Source organism: Spodoptera frugiperda, chromosome 29, assembly GCF_023101765.2.
Source record: "Spodoptera frugiperda isolate SF20-4 chromosome 29, AGI-APGP_CSIRO_Sfru_2.0, whole genome shotgun sequence".
Classification (NCBI taxonomy): Eukaryota; Metazoa; Arthropoda; class Insecta; order Lepidoptera; family Noctuidae; genus Spodoptera; species Spodoptera frugiperda.
Genome location: NC_064240.1, coordinates 7,326,043 through 7,344,657, shown reverse-complemented (window position 1 = coordinate 7,344,657; position 18,615 = coordinate 7,326,043). Strand labels below are relative to the sequence as shown.

The window sequence follows — 18,615 nt, the reverse complement described above, 5'->3', positions numbered from 1 at the left end:
ATTCGAGTTCTAAATTCTATTTTGTGCTGGATTAAGCGAGCTAATGAGTACTTTAAACTTGATATTAAACTTTGCTAAAAATATACGCTTAGAGATAAACATCAAAAAGCATGTTCGCTTTAATCGGTGAGCCGTACTTGAGGGCCGCGTCTTCACACTTGAAGATTAGCGCAAGCTTACAATCCCTTGATGAATTACAAATTCATTTAGAAACGTCTTACTTTAAACGATGTCTTAAGATCTACTCTTAATTTATGTAGGGCACCCAATCATAAAAATAACCGTTTTTGTGATCAAAAAAATTGTTAGAACAAAAATTTTACTTCAGGTTCGTATCCTAAATTGAAACTGGGCCTAACTGTGATCTTAAGTCTTCTGCCCAATTTGCTACGTCTCTTTTGAAATGGAGGCTTTTGTGGAGTAGTGAACGTATTCGAAGTGATGATTGTTATGAGAATTTATAAATTTATAAAATTTCTTCTTCATTTTCGTATCAACTTATAAGAAGAATTGAAAAATGCAGATCTATCTATACAAAGACCTCCCACTAACCCATATCCAGTAAAGGAAAGGACTTCTTTTGATCCGTTTTTGCGGATTGTAAAAACATATTACGAAGGCGCATATCTCTACACAAATAGTTCAAAGGTTTCTTTATAATATTGTTGGAGTTTGTACACAATGAAAAGGAGAAAGTAGGTGAAGTATTTATTTATATAAGCAATATATGTTGAACATAGTTGAATATTGGACTTAATGAAATGAAAATTACATTTTATTTTAGGTAAGCTAACGACGTCTCATTTTATTTGTGTCTCATTCTATTTAATTCCGAATACCTATTCACAGACCTCAATAAATAAAGTATCCTCGTTCTAATCCTACCTGAATGTTAAAAGTAAAACGTCTACCTACTTATTGGTGAAATTGGGTAAAATTTTGACAATAGATAAAGAGGTACAATGTTTATGTACGATTTTATTAGAAGGTCCAATCCCGTAAGCTGAGGTATTCCTTTTTGTAACGAAGTTTCTTTCATAAAGCGGTCACTGGTCACCCTCTGTATTCTGAAATATTCGTTATCTCACGTTGTGACGTCATCATAAAATAATGTCAGCTCATCAATCAAACGTTTTTCCCTCACCTTTTTGGTACTGCATAAGTAAGCGTAGGAGAGTTTTTTAATAAAACTACTGGCTATCATGAAAATTAAACAATAATTCTATTGAGATATAGCTGAAGGCTATACAATAAAAGTAGTGATTGATTATTTTTCGTCAGTGCTTTCATGTGAAAGTTATTCGAGCCTCGGTTAATATAATTACAGTCGAACAATGCGTTAGTTACGACCGACGCCTGTAATCCAATAACGTTCAATAATTCTGAAAACCTTACACCCCGGGCCCGCTATCGGATTACCAAAAATAATTTTATTTTGTTTTGCAACAAAAGTAGATTTCATCATCTCGGAATTTTGATCGAATCGTTGTCGAAACAAATTACAAGTATTTATTATTTTTCTTTGAAATTAATCCTGTGTAAATAATAATACGCAATAATTTCTGTAATAGACATAGGTAAGGCAACATAACAGTGTCTTCTAATTTTATATTTAAATCCAAATTATCACCAATCCCTTATTATCTGTATGTGAACCCTACTATCGTCTACGTTCTCACGCAACCTAATATTGAAAGACGACTTCGTAAGATTTGAATTACACTGCTGTTTAAGTGTAAGTAAGATAGTGAGTTCGTTGTGGTGGCAGATGACACCGTAATAAGGATTGCAGATCTAATATAAACCGAGTTTCAAATAAAGTTTTAGTAAAAAGAAAGAAAATAGTACGGTACTCGATAGAGTGGACCGTTGGCGGTGGCTAAAATTAGTCGAGTAAAGAATGTTACAAACAGTAATATATTAATAAACTTTTTCATAAACCTTGTCGTTTGAAATTAAAAGGTCACGTGTTTTTGTTCATAAGCGCTATTGAGGTTAAATTTTATTAATTAAATTTTAAGCACTGGACATGGGGTTTTAAAAAGGCTTTGTTTAAATAAATATTTATTCCATAATATTTTATTTACATATAAAGGTCAAGTGTCTATACTACTACCCGAAAAACCATTTGGCCTTTTATATTTATGAAGTAGTTAATACACCTTCCTCGTAAATATGCCAAGTATAAATATACTACCTTGTAAATACAAGGTACCATAGCTTTCGATTTCTCGTTATCCTGTCCAATAATTCGCCATAGTTAGGGCCTATAAGGATCTACTTCATATGTATGAATATAACAATAACATTGGACTATGTATGCTATGTATGTATCTACAAAGTACACAATCCCTTAACAATCACCTGACTCAGAGACATCTTTTCAAAAGATGGCTTATCTTCATCTCAATTGAACTATTATGTGAATATTTTTATCGTTTTCAGAAAGTTAATGGTTGGTAACTCGCAGTTTTCCACTTTGTAAAAGTTTATATATAATTTACGTGAGACATAGTAATTGATTTTGTCAGTTTTTTTTTCTTCCGTCAAGAGGTAGGTAGGTCTAATAAATAACCTCTGTAGCGTGATGTGTAACCTCGAGCAATGTAATGAATATTTTCAAAATTGAATGAATCTATTGACTAAATGTATACAAAAATTCTATGTAAACAAAAGTAAAGAATCAGTTGTCCTTTAAAAAAAAGGAAAGAAAATAGACCTTTGTTATTTTATAAAATCTTTGAAAAAAGGTGTCGAATATCTTAAACGAAACTCCAGCCTTTAAATGTTTTGGAGATTTTTTTTCTTTTTCATTTAATCCCTTTTGTAGTTATTTTTGGAAAAATACTCTGTAATGAGAGTAGTTATATTTAGTACACCTGTATAAATACGTAGGTGTTAATAAATAACTCCTTTTATGAGTAAAGTGGCTTGGAATTGTTTGTCGCCCCAACTCTATTTTTGGTCTATCAATTTCATCTGTCAAAAGAGAATTGGTTATCAAATATTTAATTGACGGGTTATAAGTAAGGTACAACTAATAGAGCCACCAGACGAAACATCTTCAATTATTCAAGATAAATACAAATGTATAAATATTTACATACTAAAGTATCTTCGTCTAACACAAGCCTTTAATGTGGCAGGGAAGGTTATATTATAGACTATAGGTACAACGAGCTATAATGAGGCTGATGTTTAAAAAACCTCTATGCAGTCAGGAACACTTTGTCTTTGAACTTCCTTTCTGCTGTGCTATTAATTTTCTATGAAAAATATTTTTCATTCGCCGTAAAAGTACACTATGTTACTACGAAGTTTCCTATTGAATTAATATATTCAAACGTATCACTAATCATGTTATACACTACATTATTAGTCTATGTATTGTATTTTGGTACCCAATTTTGGATTTATGCTCGGTGAATATCAATGGGTTCACTTCCACGTAGGATTTAGTAGGTAGTAGGTAACAACATTAGTGAAACCTGAAAGTCCTGTCCTGTTCTAAAACCGGACTTAATATAGTTAAATAACATAGTTATATAACTACCTACATCAAGATCGGAATTAGATCCAGGTAGGTTCAAAGAGAAAGTTTCCCCCTATAAATATGGACAATTGTTTGTTTATAAGTTTACCACCCTTTATAATCAAATGAATCCTATCATAGTCGTGAACTGCCTACTACTGCTGGAGCAGGTCTTAAATTAACTCATCCGCCGTATTAGTGAGCTGATCTAATAGAAACGACAATAAGAGTATATTAATTTCCTTGCAAAAATTTAACAAATACATGACAAGCCTCGAGACGGCGGAGCTTTCGTCAAAATTACATGAAGCAGATAAAAGTAGCCATTAAAAAAGCAATAAAGTAGCTATGTAACAATGTAACACAGCACGCGTGATTCGGTATCGACGACTAGCGTTATTTAACGAGCGGAGTGCGGCCGTACGCGTACAGTATTAGCCATACGTGGCTGTCTTTGATCATCCGAGCGGTAAATTGGAACTCAACACGAAGCTACAGGTGTGCACTAACCTAACACTATATGCGCTTACACCCCATTCACTGACGAAAACTCGCCTCGAATATTATTTTATACATTTTAACTTTGACAAAGTTAAGTAGGCTTAACGTATGGTACGTTACTTATAAAAAATCGCTTTGTTCAAAGAGAAAACGTTTCAATAAAGCTCATACCTACATACATTATTCTGTCAAGCTCCACTTGCCCTTGTCATAATATCTAACATCAACGTCGACATAAAATCCAAAGCCAGACTATCTTTTACAAAAATGCAACGAAAATTTCACATTTCCCGCATATTTTGTCAGCTTTTTGCACCTGACGTTTAGGGATAAAATGTTTACAAAATCTATGTACGTCATTCCAACTAGTGTAGGTACTTGAACCACCGTGGGATCAACACCATTCTTTGATTAAAATACTTGTAAACACCTGCGTATAATCGTTTATCTTTCCATGACACTTCGCCGGGTATCGAGCGATAAACTTTGTTATTAGTTCAATCAAGAGCAAAACTTGTGATCACTTTTAAATGGTTTCATTTCTTTATGTACTTTCACACTGTTTCAAAGAAAATTAGTGACACACTTCGTGTAGCACGTGATCACATGAATGATGAGTAAAAAGTTTCCTAAGGTCGATATAGGTACTTACCTACTTATCTCCTAATCGGATTATAGTACTCGTAGTTTAGTTTTATTCTGTCTGTTTGCTCATTCAAAGTTAATTCTCGGTTACTTAAGCAACTGTAATTTCAGTACTATTTGTTGAAAGCCTAAGTGTTGAAACCCAATTAATTCAATTGTAAATGTCACCAAAGGGCAGAAGTCAAATTTCTAAGCGCCTTGTTGTTGTTGGGACGAGGTTACGGCACTACCGGGTAACTTTAATTGCTTCCCAACTGACTGCCGGCGACCGATTCAATGATACTCTTAGAAGAACTGCTAGTTTGAATTTCAGGTGAATTTTAGTAGATTAAAATACTAAATATTAAGAATTATGACAAGTAGTTTGACATTGATCTCATCTTAATACAAAACCTCAATCCCAACTTCGTCTATTTGTCCTAATTAAAAAGTTACCTAAAGGTTAAACCAAAAATATCTATTAAACTAATCCTCTTACAAAAGTTAAATGTTAAAACTTGGCAAGTTTACTTCCTATAAGTAAGTAATCTTTTCCAAAGCTGTAAGATGAACAGGTTTTGTAATTAAAATTGTTTTAGCATCGACACTGAAAATGAAGAGAAAAGCGTGAATGAGTAGCCCGCCAATCATGGTACCGGAAAACATGCAGTAACGAACCTCTTTCATGAAGGAAGGAAAAAAGCGAAAAACAGCATACAAACGTTCGGTCCAAGCGTTCATCGTTTATTGCCAATTCGCGTACCTTAGTGATGTAGCAAATGAAAATGTATCTTTGATTTCAACCCTATGCTGTAACGTAAACATACAACGCATATATCAAAAGTATAATGATGACGTAAATTGGAGTGAAAATGTCAGGAATTTAACGTCGAATGCACGTAGCAGTATTAAATCTGACATGTCGATGTTGGCCTCCATGGGTTGCTTTAATAAAATTACCACGCAACAGCTTGGTAGGCTCATATTATTTTATGTATTGATATTTCGTTGGAGATATTCTTATTGTTCGTATAAAGATACCATAGGGAGGTATCATAATTATTGATACATGCTCATTAAAAGGACCTTCTAATTGTTATGCTTATAGTTTGATAATACTTAAGCTTTCTTTTATTGTATGTAGCTATTACCACTGTCTTTCATGTATAAGCCACAAACACACTTAACAACCCATAAATCTTAAACTAGTCTCATAATTAAATGACCAATTCACTTTTATACCCCTTTTGAACATATATCGTTTTGAAGTCTACCCTGTCAACGCAATTTAACTTGAGAAGCTTGTACCCCGGCCACTAAAAAATTCAGTTGAGATTGACAGTTGTGCTGCAATCGTATTACATGTGTCGTTCGCTTTTACTGTGATTCGTAGCTGCGCTGAATCTCTTTAAAAGCTCCTATTTTATACTCAATTTTATAAAGGCGAATGTCACAAAGGTTAAGTGACGGTACTATGTACGATGTAAAATGTATCACAGTAATATAATTGATACCAAACAAATTTTCGTTTATATTTCTTACAAAGTTTTTACTATAAAGTACTTCATTTGGAAGTGCTTACATTAAGTATTAAAAATTCATTAATTCATTTAAAGTGAACATGTTTTTCAAGCCCTATTCTTATACAGTTGGTACTTTTAATTTGAGTACATAAATTGACGATTAAAATGTTAGTCACGTAATAATTCCTCACATAATCAAGTTTTCCGTTATCTTTGCTTTAAATGTTCGTTCGTGACAGAAATTGCAAATGGCCATAAAAATATTTTAGAAAAATTCATTTATGTAGAAAAAATAAGAATGAAATAGGCTTCTTGATTATACTCTTTGCAAAGGTTGGGAATCAGCTTTGTATCTATACCTACAATTCATCGCAATTATAATTTTTACTCGGAAATTATTCGTAGATAATTTCGCTCAAAGAAAATTAATGAAAAATTTTCTTTGAGCAATGAGCTTGATTAATTGGTAAGTTATTCAGATAATAAAATGTCGCCGTTTATTCACGAAATTACATCGCCCACGTGCACCTACATGACATTTCGCACTCCACTTGTAGTTTTTCCTACACGTAGGTTGTATTCTAACGACCATAATATAATTATTACCATGATTAAATCATGCCAAATGAAAAACAATATCAAATTATTATATTATAGAATGTCAAAAATTGTACTTGCCCTTTTAGTTAAGTACTCATAAATCCATGTGCAAAATATTGTTGAAAGAGAAAAAGAAAACATTTTTCTCAAGCCAATACATAACTTTATTAAAGTAAACGTGTCCATTATGGCACTGAGTCAAAACAAGTTAAAGTTGCAGGGCACCGCGCCGGGTGTACACTGTACATCACAAGCCACAAGTCAGGGTCGCTAACAAATAACTTGGTGCACCATACATTACAAGATGATAAACGATGACGTTTTATTTCACGTCGGCCGTATAATTCTGTCTTACCGCCGCTCAAAGTGTTCCAAGAAGCCACAATACTGCGGCCGTTGGGATTAAATTTTCCTAACAAAGTTAGGGAGACGAGAGGGCGCTGATGTGTATGCGTACCAATAATAGAGATTCACCGACCTAGGGTTGCCAGACGAGCCCGCGGGCGGTTCATAAAAACGTTAACGGGATAATTGGTCATTATAAGGTTGTGACCAATTTTCTAGGGCTGCTCAACCTATCGATTGAAGATTTTGTTGAATATATTGCTGTTTACTTTTAATCTTCTAGTTCTAATAGTCGCTAATTGGATTTGTTATATACACATTTATCATTAAACACCAATAATAAATCCCATTCATAATTAAGTGGCACATATTAGGCAGGTATATCCGCATTAGCAGTACTGAAAATTTAATATGCACTAAATTATCATAAGAAGTGGTTAATGTGTGTCATCTCATCAAACATTTTATGAATAATTAAATATTTTAACAGCACTTGCTCATTATCTTTCTATAGAGTTATAATAGTAGCAGAGGTGTACAATAAACCCATTATTTGCCAGTGATATCTGCTTCCGTATAATATGAAACGAGTCTATTTCCTCACAAAAGAGATAAATCCAGGCTCAATACTGACTATTCGAACTTAATGCTTTTACAATAAAACTTGTCCCATTTAGAACTCAACACCAGTAAGACTATGTCTATAAAACAATATTTGTAAATGAAATAGAATAGACATTTGCAATTATTTAATCTTTGTCAAAATAATTTTAATAAACATGTATCCTTGTATAAGATTTTTATGAAATAAAACCGATCCCACAAAAACATTTCATGTTAAATGTTGCCAAGACGAGACCATATAGCTCGCACTGTCAAAAAGTAATCAGATCCCGTGTAGAGCCAAGTTTCTAACCCTACATGCCCAGACCTAAATCGATAAGCCCTAATTTCACACTCAAGTTACGGGGAAATTCTACAGCCATAGCTCGTACTGCGTAGTTCGTAGCGCGTAGCAGAGTTTTTACGCTATAATCTCGTAGGCGTGCAAACCTTGGACGTAACTGGCGAGTCGGCCGCACGGACTTTTTGCTATTCGTCATATGGGCTTGAGCTTAAAAATCTATTCAATCTTCTAAACTCTTTCCGTGCGGCCAACTCGCCAGTTACGTCCAAGGTTTGCACGTCTACGAGATTATAGCGTAAAAACTCTGCTACGCGCTACGAACTACGCAGTACGAGCTATGGCTGTAGAATTTCCCCGTAACTTGAGTGTGAAATTAGGGCTTATCGATTTAGGTCTGGGCATGTAGGGTTAGAAACTTGGCTCTACACGGGATCTGATTACTTTTTGACAGTGCGAGCTATATGGTCTCGTCTTGGCAACATTTAACATGAAATGTTTTTGTGGGATTTCATTTCTTTTTGTAGGTTGCTTATGATAGAAAGATAAAATGAGCGACTAATACAAAATTAAAACACTAGTACCTAACTAAACCTTCACCTACTAAACTACTAAATTTATAAGAAAATTGCAAACGTAATCCTAATACTTTTTATCAATGAAAATTAAAACACTAGTATCTAAACCTTTACCTACTAAACTACTAACAATTAAATATTAGGCAAACTTTTAAATCACCGAAATATTCCGAAAATTTTTCATTCAACGAGACAACCGTCAACGACGTCTGCCCTCGCGCGTCTTCCCGCGTTCGGGTGCCGCGCTCGCTGACGGGCCGATTATTTTTAGCTACTGCGCGGGGACGAGGGGGCAGGCGGCGGGCGTTGGCGCATACTATACTTACGATGCTTATGTTCAAAAGTATAGGTTGATTAATAAACACTTACCGAAGTGAAGTGTAGTAATATTATTCATATCTAAGTAACTACTTATGGGTAGGATAATGTTTTGATTTGATGAAAAGTTTGTGTTCTATGTACTTGTGTATAATTTTCAGATCTCAAGCAGGAAATAGGGAATTAAGTTTCCCTATTTCAGATTTTTACCCCTCCGCGGCCGCATTCAGACCTCTAGCGTCAAAAGTTGCGGAAGTCTCGAACAAACTTTCACCCCCTAGTTTAAGGGGTTGGGGGTAAAAGTTCCAAGTTTTAGGATTTTTTTGTTGTTTGGGTACCAATACTAGCTTACATACCAAATTTCAGTTTTCTAGGACTTCAGGAAGTACCTTAAGAATTTTGTTGATCATCAGTGAGTGAGTGAGTGAGTGACGAAATCGGGGTATTTTAGATATCAATAAAATCTAAAGTATAAGAGCTATGCAATTGAAACTTTAGAGGTTTATTAAGTCTACCACTGACATTATATCCTGAAAATTTTGTTTATGTGGTATAATCTAAACTCAAGTTATGAAGGTTCAAAAATACGACGAAGCGCTTCGAGAAAAGGTAGGTAGTGCCCTTGCGCTTGCGCTTCGCTTGGCTCGTCTTGGCGGGGGCACTACCGTGCCCCCAGATCAAACTATTTCCCTTATTGTTACACAGTCCAAAAAATGAGCTTGAAAAGTTCCTTCATTGATTCACAAACTAGTATTGCGTAGTGCGTAGAACTATACTTAACTACGAACATAATATAACTATAGCTAATAGTACTCTTAATTACAAGTGACACAGTAATGCTTCGAAGTGTTATAACATGGAATGAGGGTTCCTATAATATAATTTTCGGCCTCGTTTAGATGAATTTGCATTTTGACGTCAATGTCGAGACTCCACACTTACCTGGCACTACAAACATGAATAAACTATAACTATCATTATGTAACGTAACCTACCTATTAAAGGATATAGTTACTAATACATTGCTAGGTTTCAAAATTATTGATATAACATGAGTAGCTTATATTATGTTACTGGTTAAAGCTTACCATATACGTACTTAGGACTTAAGTGAGCTTCAAATGAGTCGAATTACGTCGGATTAATATTCGAGTAAATGTACAGTACGAATACTTATTCCCTTTTTAAATTGCCGTATAATTTTAAACGGTGTGGTATTATTTTACTCGTAGTATAGTACTTATTAAGCTCCAATATACGGACAGCTTCAGAAGGTCGCAGGTCACAAATAGGCTATTACTGAGGAGGATACCACCTACATTTATCGTTCAGTTTCCTTCAATTTTCTATGAGGAAAATAAAGGAAAGTTATTAGTCGACGATATCCAAGAACCGTGTAAAATTAATGTAAATGCTAGCTTTGCTTCTCGAGAAATGATGTAAAAGATGTTATTAAAAATCCTTTGATCATTTCGTTTAGAGGAATAATTAGTAAAAAAGGATCATTAATTAAATAATACAATGTCAAAGAATGAGACTTGTTGACTTTGTTCCTAAAAAATGGAGCGACCGGTTAAATGGAATAAGGTATCAAAGAATTTGGGAAACTTCCTTCTAATCTTTCAACCTTGTTTATATAAAGAATACTTCGTTTTGAAGCTTCCATTTTTTTTATAAAATAACTAAATGTAATTGAAATGTCTACATTTAAACTCAGAATTAACAATGAGATAAAGTGCTAATTTATTCACATTAGAAATTCACTGTCGGCTAAGAAAGCTAAAAATAACAAAATTATCATTCGAAGTTAATCTTATACAATTGTAATTATTATACTCAACTTGATTTACTACGAGGAGTGGAAATGAGGGGTTGTTTTAGAGGTTAGGCGGGCTTACATTGAACAGTGGGTGTCTTTCGAGTGATATAATGATAACAATTTAACGTAAGCTTCGACATCTCCTTAATTTTACGATAAGTCTATTTCCCTTAGATACAATAGGGTGAGTCAATACCCACTTGAGCAGTCACTTTATTATGATGGAGCTAAGCGAGCGATGTAAAGCCAGAAATAAAAATAATATCGACGACAATATAACGCACGGAGCCGTAAACCGCGCCATTCAACAAACACGCCATTCGGTCAATGAACGATCAACCACGCCACGATCCTAATTGAACGGCTTCGGATCCCAGCGATAAATTAATGAAAATGTATGAATTATACACATGTGCTACTAATCATGTCATAATATTGCGTGGTGTTAAATACTGCTTGCTAGGATCGTTGACAATCTTATCGTTAATCAAAATTTTCTTAATCAATTTCTAATACAGAATTTTATATAATTAAGCAAATCATTATTGGAATAGTTATTTAAAATCTGTAGAACAATATCTTTAGATTTTTGTATTGTATTCCATGTGATTTTAAAAGCTTACTTCCAGACAGTTTAAACTCGTTGCCAAACGCTATAGGCATTTATTTGGCGAACTTCCAAGAAAGTTTAGCGCAGCAAGATACGCGGACGTACATTGAAAAGTCGCAGCAAGCCTGTTTACTGGACAAATTCCATCCAGACGGAGATGTTGACTTTCAACTCAAAGTGAAAAATTGAAACCCATTTCATGGTCTAACAAAATAAATCTTCAAAGATTCAAAGAAACGGGCAGCTTGTTTATTTTGAATAGTTGTATGGTTTAACATTGAACATAAGGTCCCTTCTTATGTTAAACACCGATTTCAATTCAAAATCGATAATATTTTTTATCGTCAAATTCACCTTATTTACCCCAACCTGTCTAATTTATCATTCAAACCGAATTGGGTTAACCTTATTTAATTTCATGAAAGTGGTATTCAATTCGATTTCGGATTACAATTCTTTAGTTTATAAGGTTTCTGTCAGTTACTTACCCCGACCTATGATATTGATTCTGTTCGGATAGAAATAATACAACATATGGGGGCAATGATGCGGAAAAAAGAAAACTGAAGTGCGCTATTAAGGTCGTTTACATAAGCCGAGACCGGCAAACTTGAGCTCCTCGACGTGAGTGATACCGGGAGCCTTGCCATTCTATCGAGGACGCATATATTAATACAGCACTGATAAGCACTCTCGATTTAGATCTACACAATAAGTTATATGAAAAATGTCTTACAAATCAATGTCACTTAAGAATGTTTTTATATAGAATTTTATTGTTTGATGGGAAAATGTTTAGTGTTGGACAATGATAACTGTTGATAAAGCCAATGAGGTACGTAAGAATCGTAGCAATTGACGTTCCATACCCTGCTTCCATCTGTGCCTACCCCCATGGAAGACAGGCGTGCGGTTATGTAAGTATGTATATTCAGTGTATTGTTTTGATGCAATATAATTCATATTGGTATCTTTTAATAACATCTGAACAGCTGTATTCCTCTTTTAATTAGAGCCTTGGTGCTCCATGAATGACACCCACTCGTAAAGTATCAAGAATTAATGCTGTTGGAATATTTAAGACGAGATAAATTTAATGCAAGTGTAATAGAAAGTAGGTAGTTTAATCTTTATTAAATACTAAACTGTAAGCTTAACTGTAGTTAATATAATTATTTACATCAATGAGGAAACAGTTAAGATTTAGTTGTCCCTTGCACAGAATGGGTCTCAAATATTATAACATTTAGATACTTCTTTATGCGCTTATGACAATATTTTTCTCTCTTTAGTGCAGCGTTTCATCAATATAATTTAGTATTAAATTTTATTGATGAAACGCTGCACTAAAGATCAACAGACACCAAATTAAATTATTTTTATTGTGAACGAAAACTAGTATATATAATTCTAGATACATAAGTACTTACAACGAACAACAAAGGTAAATACACCTTTCTATATGTTTAAATACTTGCATTTGTACTAATAATCATATTGAATCATAACTAGGGTAATGTTTAAGTATGTTACAGGTATACACTACAATATAAACCGACTTAATGATGTACATGTCGCAGGTCTGCATGGCTTTTTATGCAAAGAGTGCAGTGTGGGAGCCGGCACACAAAAGCTGTCCCGCTGCACAAAGAGCCCACGATTGTTATTCAGGGGCCGTTTATAAAAGAGTTGAATTCTCAAGTTTCGATGCAAAATTGATGATATTTCGATATATTTGAGGTGATGGCTCTTCTTTAGGTGAATCTTTAAGCAGTTTAGGGTTAATATGTCATCCTTATATATTTAGATTATTTCACTTAAATATTTTAAGTACGAAGGAGAATTTAAGAAATACCTAGGGTATACATATAGTCTAAGACATTAATTTTAATATCGAGATAAAATGAAATCAGATTCAATCATCCACAATACAAAAAAAGTCTAGCGTAACCAATAAGCAATATATGTATAATGCTTTGAAAAGAGGTGCGACATTTAATATTTAAATTCGCCCACGCATGGTTCTTAGTGTCCATGAAACTCAATGTACCAATTTTCCTATTACGAATACCTATTTTTTAAAGGCCACGAATGACGACAATGCCTTTCGTCATTCTCATAAAATAACCGTAATTTTTATCTTACTATTATTTTTACGTTAGTAATTTTTATAATAAGAGGATTTGACATTTTTCTAATTTATCATTGAAAAATACCTAATTTACGATTATTACCATAATTATTTAATTCCGTGTTGTATTTTAATGCGTTTTCTTTTCTTTCTATATATTTGAATTTTTTAGACCATAATACAACTTTACAAACTTATATTAACTAACTGGTATAGGTAGAGAAATTAGAAATTGAACATTCTGTTTGTATCAATAGTCATTTCCTATGGTCGCTTGTTCGTTCTAAAAAGGTTCTACTTCAGCAGCCATTAGAACGCCCTCCTAAACGTCTATTGTTCAAAGTCTGCTATTAGAGCTAAAAATATCGCAATAGGTGCCTGCGAGTGAATATCACCTTAGTAGACTACAAAAAGGGAGGTCGAAGGTAAAATTTCCTATAAATAGTTTCATAATAACTTCTTCCTGCCTTGAATATAAGATTTATGAATTGTATGTCAATTCTATACGCCTACACTACTTTCATTGACAGTAATAACGGTAATAGTAACACAATTAGGTCTTTTTGTCCTTTACAATACAAGTACCTTAATAAATTCTGTAAAACTGGTTGTGAATCATAATGCAAGTCGATAAAGTCCATTTAACGTTAACATTATTTTGGCTTGACGCTTCTTCTACTGTATGAAATAAACGTGGACGTAAACATTGCACAGAATTGATTAATCTTTGATTGGACTTGACTATCCAGCCAGTTTTCGTCAACACAAAGCTTTATCAGAAGTACTGATTTTCCAGTGTATATGTGCAAATCTTTATATATATAATTCTTCTGTAAGTGTGTATGTCACTGAACTTCTCTTAAACGACTGGACCGATTTTGATGAATTTTTTTGTGTGTGTTCAAGGGGATCTGAGAATGGTTTAGATTTACAATTTTGTCTGCTGGACAATGTTTTTTTAATTAATTTTTAATTTATTAGTAGTTGTTGATTTTGGAATGTTTTACATTGGATCCGACAGACGTCGCTACCATCGCAGTGTCAAATATTAATGACGTTAGATATTGTCATAACATTTGAATAATAATTTTCACCAAAAAGGTCCAGAATGTTTTAGCTTATTAAAAAAGTTTAAAATTTTCAAATTAAAGACGTGTAGACAGGACAACGTCTGTCGGGTCCGCTAGTAAATATCTAAAATTGAATTTGGTTCATACTGTATCTATTCATTGTCAGATTTGTACTTGTAACTATACATCGTGTTCTTATAACAATGGGAACAGACAATTTTATGCCATTTTACGACCTAAGATGGTGGCAATAAAGAATAAAATATATACGAATTCCTTGTTATGAGAATTAAAGTGAATTCAGTGAACACGAGTGGCGTACAAAATGTACTCCTGTGACCTCACCTCCGTAATAGACGGATAACACGCATTTATACAATAACAGATGTGATTTTAACATGAAATGTTACGAATGAACATTATGGAAACACATACCTTGGTTTTTTGCGGCTGGTAGGCAATCTGCAACAAAATTATTGGGAATTAGTATGATTGGACACTAAACATCAAATAAATTGTTACAGAATGTTCTATTAACACTACCTATACCTAAACTAAAAGTTGGGTGTGCATAACGTAATCAGATACACCAAAAGTACATAATAAACCAGATTTAAAAATACCATTTTAACTTTTTTTTTGTAATTATTACAAATTAATTTACTCCCCGTAGGTATCTGCAAAGTTTAAGGAAAATTCATTAATAATCATTTGACTTAATTACACTTTATTATGCATTGTGAAGTGAAATTTTAACGGAAACGTTTATTATGGTATAAAAATTTTCAGTAACTTCAAATTACTTCCCAATTTCCTTGTCCCCATCATCAGTCGAACCAAATGCACAACGTCTCAAATACGAAGTGCGAATCAGTAAAGTATTTTTCTACATATTTTAAAACTCCTGTGTACGTTGTAATAGGTCGTAATTTGCTTTAGCTCGAAAAGCAGGAGTAGGCACGGTGTAGTTTTTAATCAGTAAAAGTCTGACACTCGCTCTCGCCTTGCCCAAGGCGGGAGAAGTCATTGGATGATATTCCCTCCACAAAAACCCCAATAATACAATCACAAAATTAATTCAATAACTGTCGTCAAATTAAAGAAGTTACATTACTTAAACATGAATTCTGAATTTGAGAGCATTACTTGAGATTCCACAAAGCCTTTAGTAATAAAGTAAATACAACTTGAAACAAAGTACATTTTTCATTCACAACGGTAGGCTTCTCTCCCTTACGCGCCATTTCATGATCACCATTATTTACCCATATTTAGGGCAAGGGCAATAGCTGTGTTGCCACTTCATTACCTACCTACGCAATATAAATTTAATTTTCTCTTAGAATTTTGAATAAATAATTTGTTTCATTTAAGTACCTATGTATTTAGAACTGTTTCTAGTGTCCTGTGATTATGGTAAATCTCACCATCACTTTTACATGTCCTAAACGGAAAGCAAGTATAGTTAAGAAAATAAAGCTATGTATCTTTCTAAAACAATGCGGTTACTAAGCTTATATCGTTGCGATATCTAAAATTAAAATCGGAGCGTGTCTAAATAAATAGGGATATCGTGTATGTCTTTAAGCTAAAATCAAGTTTCGAAAATTGGCGTATATCTTTGTGTAATATTCCACCGTAAGCTAGCATAATCTTTAACGAGATTCTGCCCTAATAAAATCAAGTCGGGACCCGTAATGGCAAACTAATTATGGATCCAAGGTGCTAAACATCTTATCTTCTGCATATACTCTTTATAGATCATCCCATCCTAAGCTGTAGGTGGGAATATTAGCTTAATAGTCGTCACATAATTTTGTTATGGTTAATTTTAGCAAACCTAATAAGTAGGTTCCAAATTACTCTTTTTTAAAGCGACGTGTTAAAGCCATTTCTAATTTTTTACGATTCATTATTTAATGTAACCTATGTGTGGTGAAGAATTTGTGTATTTTTAACCTAGAAGTTTCATATTGAATTTCTAAAATGGGTTACAAGTTCTTAACATTCTATTCAAAACGACAAGCTAGAAAATATAACTGCTCAATGGCTTTATTTTTTGGTGTAAGTAACACTAATTTCATGCTAATTAAATAAATCTTAGAATCGCATTAAGTAAGTTTTTAATGCTTCCCTTAAACTAAGTAAGGACACATAACATTTTATAACAATGAACACATTTCGAAAAAGCATTAACTGAATTAAGTAGTACTTCGCAATAATTTTAAGCGATTCGAAATGCTGATTCGTAAAAAGCTGGAGAATTAATTATTCATTAAATTTTAATACGAATTACTCAGCATTGTAAATTAAGTAGGTTATAATCAGCAGCGTTACGGATATGTCTTTGAAATAAATATTTTGGTAAACTTTATAAAGCGATCGGAAATGAAAACGTAAAAGGGGAACTGAGGTCGCAATTCCAGCTATTTGAGGAACATTTGAGAACCACAATTGTAAAATCAACTTTCTTAATCAATTTAAAGAGAATTTTGTGACCTTTGAAAAGTGTCTATTAAAAATACTGCCTTTTCAACATACCTAATATTAAATTCTATAGTATAGCGAAGTAATTCTATTATCAAGTTACTGTTTACCGTTCATAGAACATTGTTAATGTAAACGGTGAAATTATAAGAGCTGGCTTCTTATAATTGGAAATATATAAAGTTTAAGTATTATAATCCTCTGAATGTGTGCGACGTCTTGTCTGGCAAACATGAACACGTTTTCGTTAGCCTTCGATGAGTTTCAAAGTTCACGTTTATTAAACGACATTTGATTTTAACAATAATACGAGTAAGACGCTCACGGCCTTCATGTATTCAAGGGTAGTTGTAGAATTAATATTTCATTGTTTCTGTAAGAAAAATTTTTTTATCTGTCATAAATAATACCTACATGAATTCTATAAATTTGTGTGTATCCATTGTATTTCATTGAAATTCTTCCGAGAAGTGCCTACAGACATGTTGTTCTGTAGTTTATAAAACATGTTATGTTTTCAGTTCTACCCCTGATTGTTTATCTGGTGTACAAAGGTCAAGAATATTTCGATTTGTGTGGACTGCTTAGTTTGCCATCTAGCAACTATAATGAATAAGACGACAAGATTATCTTTTCAATCAGTCTTCAAATTCGCTGTACCTATACGCTCTGTCTCGTATATAGTTAGGAGTATCGTTCAGTTTTAATCAAGCTGGGTAGAAAGTAGAGATTTGTCCGTACACAGCAGACAGATCCTACGGTCACTAATTTTCAGTTCGGATTTCCTACGACATACAAGAGTATATCTCATACAATCCACTCGCTGCTATCTTCAAAGTTTAATCAGAATTAACTCACTGCTTACAATATATTTAACTTCACTTTATAATTACTTCCACGTGTAAAGTATTAAGAAATTATGAAATGTCTGCAGTTTGCGGCGTGAATTAATTTTCATGTCTAAATTAGAGCCATTTCGTGTAGCCATTTACATTAGAACTAAATGTACTTATTCAATATTGTAAGAAAAATATTTACGAATTAAGGTTTAGTGTTTTGTCCGGTAAACAGTAACCTATAGCACGGATCTCTAACCTCTAAAGGATTAAAAATTAATTTAAATTCTACAAACCCTTCGGACGTAGGTAACTGAATATTTTACGTGTAAGTGATATGATTCTAAATGTACGTGCATAATATTATGATAGGTTTCAAATCATAATCAAACATTGAATGTTATAATTATAGATCATTTATTTGTAAACATAAAAAAACTGATTAACAACAATTAGTAAACAACACAATGTGGCTTAAGATAAAATGACTCAAAAAGTATATTCAATCAGACTGATGTGCAGTTTTCGTAGCGAATTTATATCCAAACCACAGATGAATATTAATAAGTTTTAAATAAATCACCGAATCAGGAATTAATTGCTGTAAATCAATTTTTCCACGTGTAATTTAACTACTTCTTATTACAATTATGTTTCCAAAATAATGACAAAGTAATTCATTTTATAAACAGGTAAGTATAATAAAAACTGCTCAGAAATGTGTAGGTTTAATTAGT

General features: G+C 33.2%; 1 protein-coding gene across 2 annotated transcripts in view; it reads right to left on the bottom strand.

Annotated features, from left to right (window-relative positions):
• LOC118268318 (short neuropeptide F) overlaps positions 1 to 18,615 on the bottom strand; it is a 59,891-nt gene that overhangs the window by 24,018 nt on the left and 17,258 nt on the right. For both annotated transcript variants that reach the window (XM_035582760.2, XM_035582761.2), the window contains exon 2: positions 14,991 to 15,017. The gene's annotated coding sequence lies outside the window, so the exon portion shown is untranslated. The remainder of the gene's footprint in view (positions 1 to 14,990; positions 15,018 to 18,615) is intronic.